The sequence below is a fragment of the Wolffia australiana genome, chromosome 3 (assembly GCF_029677425.1).
Source record: "Wolffia australiana isolate 7733 chromosome 3, ASM2967742v1".
In the NCBI taxonomy this organism is placed as follows: Eukaryota; Viridiplantae; Streptophyta; class Magnoliopsida; order Alismatales; family Araceae; genus Wolffia; species Wolffia australiana.
The window spans coordinates 2,518,828-2,527,426 of NC_135837.1; the positions used below are offsets into that span (position 1 = coordinate 2,518,828).

Below are 8,599 nucleotides of genomic sequence, written 5' to 3' on the forward strand. Positions count from 1 at the left end.
GGACCTTCTAGTTTTCTTAGTTTGTCGTCCTTAACAATAGGGGCCTTTCCTGGAGAACAATTTTCCATCGAAAATCTCCACAATATACTTGATATGTAGAACCTCTGTGATACTCCTAGACTGCCTAGGGATCTACCTCGGTGTATTTGAATTCCAATAACAAAGTGGGCTTCCCCCATGTCCTTCATATAAAAATGGCTGGATAGGAAATCTTTGGTCTCCTTTAACAAGCTACAACTTGAAGTAGCAAGTAATATATCATCAACATACAGAACTAGCAAAATTCAACTACTCCCACATTCCTTAAGGTATATACATTGATCTATTTAGCTTCATGAAATTTGAAGTACCATTGTTTGGAAGCTTGCTTTAGCCCATATATAGATCTATTTAGCTTGCAAACCATATTTTATTTTCCTTTAATCTCTGTAACCAAACTGGTTAAAGGTAATGATAGAGTATCTTTTGATTCATCTGGAATGTCTTTAATGAGGGGAAACACTCCTATTGGTATAGAGATAATAGATGGATTATTTAAGCTTAACATTACTTCAATCGAAACACCCACTTCTTTGGTTAACTCGCTTAAGAGGACAAGAGTTGCTAAGGATTCTGGTATTCTATGGCATAGAAGGTTGGGACACATATCCTAAGCAAGAGTGGAAAGACTAGTGAAGGAGGGACTTTTAAATTCCCTAGATTTCACTAACCTCTACAATTGCGTTGACTTTATAAAGGCCAAAATAGTTAGTACCTTCAAGAAATCTGCTAATAGAAGCCAGAATACTTTAGATTTGATTCACACTGATGTGTGCGGACCATTTGACCCTTGCTTCACTGGCCAAAAGTACTTTGTTGCCTTCATAGATGATTACTCCAAATACGTGTATCTTTAGCTCATACGTGAGAAATCAGAAGTCTTCATGATGTTTAAGGATTTCAAATTGGAGGTAGAAAACTAATTAGGTAAATCCATTAAATCAGTACGATCTGATAGAGGAGTAGAGTACTATGGTCAACACACTGATAAAGGAAAAATGCCAGGACATTCTGCTGTATTTCGAAAGGAACATGGCATAGTTCTACAATACACAATGCCAGGCGAGCTCAATATCAATGGGATAGCAGAAAGGAGAAATAGAACACTTGAGGAAATGGTTAGAGCTATGATGAGTCACTCGACCCTTCCAACCTCATGGGGTAAAGCATTGAAAACAGCCATGCATATACTAAATAAGGTTCCTACCAAATCTGTAGGGCAAACTCCTTATGAGTTATGGACTGGTAAAAGACCTTCTTTAGGTTACATGCATATATGGGGATGCCCAGCTGAAGTCAAGTTTTACAATCCGACGGAGAGGTCTCTAGATTGAAGGACAGTCAGTGCTTACTTTATTGGCTATCCAAAGAGGTCAAGGGGCTACAAGTTCTATTGTCCTACACATACCACTAGAATTGTTGAGTCTGTTCAGGCCATGTTCCTGCAGGAAGGTTGTGTTAGTAGAAACACATTGAGGGATTTTATCTTTGATGAATCAATGGAAGATACCATGGAACCTCATCACGGTATAGAGGACATTGGTGTCAACCATCCTCAATTGACTCACACATACTTGCCAATTATTGTTCCAACAATGGATAATACTTTACAGGCAAGTGTGCCAGTCCAAGAACAACCTCAACCACAACCATCAGAGGAACCTCAACTAGATGAAAATCTACATCAAGGTCAAGAGGTTATCATAAGAAGGTCTACTCGACAATGAAGGCCAGCAATTCCGTCAGATAATGTGGTGTACTTATCAGGTAAAGATATAGATGAAGGGCAAAATGACCCTAGTACATTTCCACAAGCCATGAACTTTGGAAACTCTGACCATTGGTTTCATGCAATGAAGGAGGAGCTTGAATCGATGAATCGTAATCAAGTATGGGAGATTGTGGACATATCATTAGGGAAGAAACCAATTGGTTGCAAGTGGGTCTATAAGACTAAACTTAACCCTAATGGGACTGTTGAGCGGTAGAAGGCCAGACTTTGGGTGTCCCTTTGTTGTATTGCGCTTGGTCTACAAGTTTCTTGACTCTTGGTTCATATCGTCGTGAATAGATAAATTCACGTTGTTCATCTTAGACTCGAGCATACTAGCAGCCTGACATTCCTCTTCTTGGACGCATTTGACACTTAACTCATTAAGTGACTATAACTCCTTGACCGCATTGTAGGAGACTTTAAAAACGTCAAAAGTTTCTGATAGCATTTGTAAGATGTAATGAACCACATATTTTTTCGGTACGTGTATGTCAAGTGCAGCCATTTGCCCGACGATGTCACTGATTTGCATGATGTGTTCACGAATGCTTCCCTCTCCAATGTAGCGAGTGTTGCTGAACATTTGAATCAGCGACCGAGCTTTGGCTTTCTCATTTACAACAAACTGCTGTTCTATAGTGTCTAGATATGCGGAGGCTAGACAGTCCTTAGAAACAGGACCCCTAATGTCCCTTGGGACATGTTGCAACATGTAGGATAGGGACAATTTAATGGACTTGACCTATTTGGCATGATATGCCCGTGACTCTACATCACTTTCCTCAATGGGATCATTTGGCTTAGTTTCATTGAAACATAAGTCTAAATCCATGAATCCTAGTTCGAAAAGTAGTGCTTCCTTCCATTGGGGAAAATTGGCTCCACTTAGCATGGGAACCTGAATGCCGATGTGCTCTGTAGGAAGTGATAAAACAAAACATAATTTAAAATTTAATGTTCAATATGAGTAATTGTAACCCCATGTATGGGGATGAAAACAATAACTCATTACGAAGTTGGATATGGACCTATTGAGTTATGCGCAAAAAATTTATAAAGCATAATACCATAGGTTACTTTATACTCTATATTTAAAGAACATGCTCAACATTCCACCTATGTTAATACGAGCATAATAGTCCCACGTAGGTGAGTACATATTAATCTCAATTATTTACATACAAGTTTGAAAGCCATTTTCATAGATTAAATCTAACTTATGTAATTCAGCAAATAATCACTCTTATCTGGTGCCACGTAGGTGATTGCCCAAATCATCCTAATTAAATGCTGACATTACTTAGCATTTCAATTTTGCAATCATACCTTTACCATTATTGCAGCATGAATTTAAACTAAACATGTAGGAAAATTCATCACAATAATTATGGAATTAAAGACTGCAAGCCCATGTATAGAAACAAACAATTGGAATTAGTCAATAGAAAATTATGCTTAATCCAATGAAAAATGTCTATAAGCACCCATTAAATCACTGTGATTTAATTTAAGCAGTGAGGATATGGGCAATAGAAATTGAGATAAATCAAATGCTCAAATTATAACAAATTTGCAATTAAAATTACAATTTTGTGCCTTTCCTTAGTGGGCTGCTTCAAGGGACAACCCAGTTGAGCAGCCCAAGCGCCAGCCTTTTGGCTTAGCAGGCTGCCCTTAGGGGCCGCCCAAGCGCCAGTGCCTGGGCTCGATGGGCCGCCAGGCGCCAGCCCCTAGGCTTATCCTGCCCCCTTAAGGGGCCGCCAAACTAAGCAGCCCAGGCGCAAGCGCTTGGGCTCATCCGGCCCCCTTAAGGGGCCGCCCAAACGAGCAGCCTAGGCGCAAGCGCCTGGGCTTATCGGGCTCCCTTAAGGGGGCGCCCAGCCAAAGCCGCCCAGGCGCAAGCACCTCGGCTTGGTAGGCCGTTCAAAGGGCAGCCTGAGCGTTGGCCCCTTAAGGAGCCTACGCTTAGGCATCCCCAACACACGTTCGACGGAAAGGCTGAACAAGGTCACCGTTGCCAGAATGGCGACGGTTGATTAAAATATTATTTAAAACTCTTCCAAAGATGAGAATCTTGCTCTGATACCACTTGATGAACTTAGGAGAATACCTGTAGGTGCCATGACGGTGGAATCAACACCTTCAGCTCCTAGAATCACCTTTGGAAAAGGATGAACGGGATCCAGCAAGCCTGAGGCTCCCTCTATGGCTCAGGGACCTAGAAGACCAGGTAAGCAGCTCGTTTCACAAGATGCTGATTGCCCTTATTCATATGCTATTTATAGGGACGAACCATAACCTCCCTTAAGCATACTAACCCTAAGTGTACTCATCTCCTATGGAAAAGACATTGATACCCTTTATCCCATATTGTCAAACTAGTGAACAATCCAACATGCTGAACTGGTTTGCCCGATTCAAGATGGGTATAACCTCTTTCGTTGGCTTAGCATCAAAGCAGGTACCTCCAAAAGGAAAAGAAGACCTACCATCATTTGTAAGTGAAAGAATTCCATTCCGTGTTTGTCTGGTAGTACAATTTCAAACTAAATATTATTTTCCTTCATATTGTAATTTGATCTTCATTGGTTCGGGTACAAAATAGAAGCTCGTGGACCGATTGGTGGGTCCTTTGGTTGGAATAAGAAGTGTTTGATGGATAAATATAAAAAATTAGCTTGATAATAATGACTTCCTAAAGATAATTAAAATATAACTACTATCGATAAACATGTGTTTGATGGAGCTGAAATGGGGCATCCCCTCGCATGAATAGGATATTGGATGTGTACGGATTAATTGGTGAAATGCGTAATGGGAAGTGTGTCCATATGACCATATCCTTGGATGAAATGTTTTACGAAGTATGGTGTGTGGAGTCATACAAATAAGATTTGTAGCTGAAAAAGAGTTTCTAGAGTACGTGGTTTGGAGTTTTTAACGAATTGATTTTTGGCTGAAACAGAGTATCTAGAACAACGTGCCGTGAGAGGAGTCAGCAATTCTACCACCTGACACATAATCAGCAACTGATCTGACTAATACGATTTTATATAAGAGTGGACAAGTAATACACGAACCTGTGCACAAATACTTGTTAAGATATTTGGTTGGTAGGGTTCAATATCGGAATAAATACAGGAAGGAACAAATCTAGACCGTGCAATCAAACATAGATAGGAGCAAATCTTGACAGTAATGTCAACTATAGCTTGAATAGAGATCTACTCCTTACCAGTAACATTACGGACGATCAGGATTCGATGACAATGGTCATTTAAAATGGTCACAATAAAAACATAGAAAGTTGCTGTTATATATACTAGGGATCCTGTTCGCATGACTGTCTCTCTCTCTTGTCAGCCAATCAGCCTCACTCTCTTATCTGTGTGCCATGGCGTGGGGTCAATAGATAGCAGCTGGCTCGAGTTCCCCACCGCATCCCCCCACCCATAGTGAGGCTCACCCCTTCCACACAAATAGATAGAGACAGAGAGAATATTTAAAAAGTCAATGATGCGAGCCCGAGATGTTGACCTACTTGTAGTGGGTATCCGTCAAACAACAATGTTACAGCTCTCACCCATCATGCTCTTCCCATATTGATGAACATTATGCAAATGGAGAAGCGCCTTGACTACCAAAAAACATAATCAATGATATGGAAAATTAGCAGGAAGATTAAGAGAGAGAGATAGATGGGAAAAGATGGAGTTGAAATGCAGGAAGGAGCAGGGCAACAGGCTCGAGTCCCCCACCGCATCTCCCCACCCGTAGTGAGGTTCAGCCCTGCCACACAAACAGATAGGGAGAGAGAATAATGAAAAAGTAAATGACGCAAGCCCCAGATGATGACTTACTCAAAGTGGGTCTCCTCGTCGACGATAATGTTCCAGCTCTCCCCATCGTGCTCTTTCCATGTTGCTGAACATTCTGCAAACAAAGAAGCGTCGTGACTAACAAAAGATGTTATGAAGGATAGCAAGCCAAGGAGCTACTCATTTCCTAGGTGCTCTTCTCCCCAAGCTCTCGACCATCCTAGATATACATTCAGAAAAATATAAATATACCTTTCCATTGTACTCTCTGTTAGATAAGACCAGAGGAGCGATATAATCAGGTGTGCCGACAGTTGACTTTGATTGTGATTGGAACAACGAAGACTAAATATACACAGTCAAAGACATCAAACCTTGGAATATCCGAAATCACAGATCTTCAATCTGGGAGCCAACAACGTCAAAGCTTGGAATATCTGAAATTGCAGATCTTCAATCTGGGAGGGAACTGAGGTCGTCAGAAAGGAATTGCCGGTGCCCAGTAGAAAGAGAATATGGTCAATCAACATGCAGATCGAGAGAGAGAGATTGATACGAAAAGATGGAGTTAAAAAGCAGGAAGGAGCGGGGCAAAGTAGAAACCCGATAGAGTGTTTTTTAGATTAATAAGACAACGTCGAGAAGGGTTTCTATTTATAGAAGTTAGAGAAAAAAAAATGGAATTTCCGAGTATTGACGAAAATGTAGATAGAGAGATAGACGGAGAAGGAACAATGGAAAGAGGGAGAGAGAGATAGATCGAGAAATTTGAAGAAAACCAGAACTCCCATTAAAGAAAAAAGCTTTGAAGATCGATTAAAAATCTCGAGAGAAATATAAAGAAAGTGAGAGAGAGATATAAAGAGATCAAAAGCATCTTAGATGAGAAATAGGAAGGAAATAAATTTCGAAGACCAAAAAAAATGTAGACATCGGCATATATGAAGAGATCAATTTTGAGTTGTAGAAAAACATGACAAAAAAATAATAAGTGGGTTTTTATTCGTTGAAATTAGAGGAAGAAAAGATGGAAGTGTTGAATATCCATGAAAATGTAGATACAGAGATAGACATTGAAAGAAATACAAAAAGAGAGAGAGAGTCAGATAGAGAAATTAGAAGAAAACCAGAACTCCCATTAAAGAAATAAAGCTTTGAAGATCCATTAAAAATCTTCAAAGCTCTTCTCGGCCGCCTCGCCCAGGCACCAGATGTGGCCATGCAGCTCGAGATCGCCCTTGGCCTCGGCAGTCTTCCACACCAGCTCGAGCAGTTTGAAAACCCCATCCAGCTGCCTCACAACATGGCTCATGGCCGCCGCGTCGTCGGCAGAGAGAATCAGGCCGGCGTGCACCTCCCTTTGGTCCTTGGCCCTGGTTGAGACAATGCAGAGGTCTACCGCGAGGTCATCGCCGCCTCCTATGGTGCCGTAGAGGTAGTGGAGCAGGAGGAGGAAGAGGTAGGGGGAGGTGTGGTCGAGGGATTTGCAGAGCCTCTTCTGCACCAGGCAGTCCTTGCGGCGCGTCTCCTTGTACCCAATCTCCTCCCTCTCCAAGAGCAAATCCTTGATATGGCGTAGCCCTTCCTTCATCGCCTCTGCCTTCTCCAGAGCGGTGCATAGCGCCTCTTCCTCCTTTTCCTTGTCTTTCTCCTTGGCCAGGCAGGCGCAGAGATGGTTCACCATCTCCAGCACCTCTGCCCAATTCCGCTGCTTCTTCCCGGCCTCCGGTGCCTTCTTCCTCTCGAGGGCCAGCTGCATTCACAGAGGGGTATTCTACTCGGCGGTGTTGGCAAGAACCGAAGGCAGCACGCGGCGATCTGTTCCGCCATAACCACAGCTGGCGAGTGGCGCGGGCTGAGGTGGCTGCAGGCAGTGGCGACGCTGCGCATGACCTCCTCCACAGTGACGCGCCAGATCCGGTGCTCCGTCAGCTGCGGAGAGATGGCCAGTCACACGGGCTTCCTCTGCTGAGCCGTGATCTAAAGCAGGTTGCAGACTCTAGTCAGGGATTTTAGCGCCACCGTACTCTTCTTCTTCCCCGTCGACCGCGGAGACAAACCAGGCAACCAGATTAAGGATCTCGCCAGGGATTTGAACTCCGCCAAGGAAGCTCGTCTGATCAGCCCCCCGTGCGCCGCTCGTCTCCACTCCATTGGTAGAAGCTCCTCTTCTTCTCCTTCGTCTTCTCCTCCGCCGCTCAGGCGGCGGCGCAGTAGCAGAGAGCACCGCGCCGCCGCTGAAACACACCAGAGTTTGACGGTAGAGCTTGGCAAGACCCATTCAAAAACAAAATTTCTGAAAGTACGCACCCCACGCCTAGAGCGCGACGACGTTCCATTTCTTGATCTCAGACCTCTTCGGCTTCTTCCCGGAGCTGGAGGCGGTGGAAGATTGGGTAGGCGATCGAGCTGATCCTTTTGGCGGGGGGGAGCATGTTCAGGTAGGTGTCGAGCGCTGCCATTTCTTCTTCTTCACGGCGTCCCTGGTGCTCGTGTAAGAGTAGAAGAGAGAGTGCCCAGCCAATCAGTGTCCAGAAAGGTACATGAGTTCCTATTATAATATCGACCAATTGTAACATTTTGATCTGTCGAAATATAAAACGTCTAACAACTTTTGGAGTATGTGGGCTTGTTTATTCTTTGGCCTTATTCCCTTCATTACCGTGATTGCTCTTCTCGCAACCATTGGTTCTTTCACGATATCATTGCATCAAGCTTAGCATATCCTGGAGTATATGCGCCGCAAGTACATCAAACCAATTCAGCACGTCTACCGGGCACGTCCTAATCTTGATTTTGGCTGGAGCCATGGTACCCCTAAAACTCAACAATTAAAATTACCTGACTTAATTCTGCCAATACTAAATGGGCACGGTTTAATCAAGTATATAGATTCACAGGAAACACGATAGACAATCTGGAGACTGAGGTATTTTTGTAGTTAATGTCCTGAGAGTCAATATTTCCA

General features: G+C 43.1%; 1 pseudogene; it reads right to left on the bottom strand.

Annotated features, from left to right (window-relative positions):
* Positions 1 to 6,796: 6,796 nt before the first annotated feature.
* On the bottom strand, positions 6,797 to 8,267 carry LOC144700468 (uncharacterized; annotated as a pseudogene).
* Positions 8,268 to 8,599: the final 332 nt, after the last annotated feature.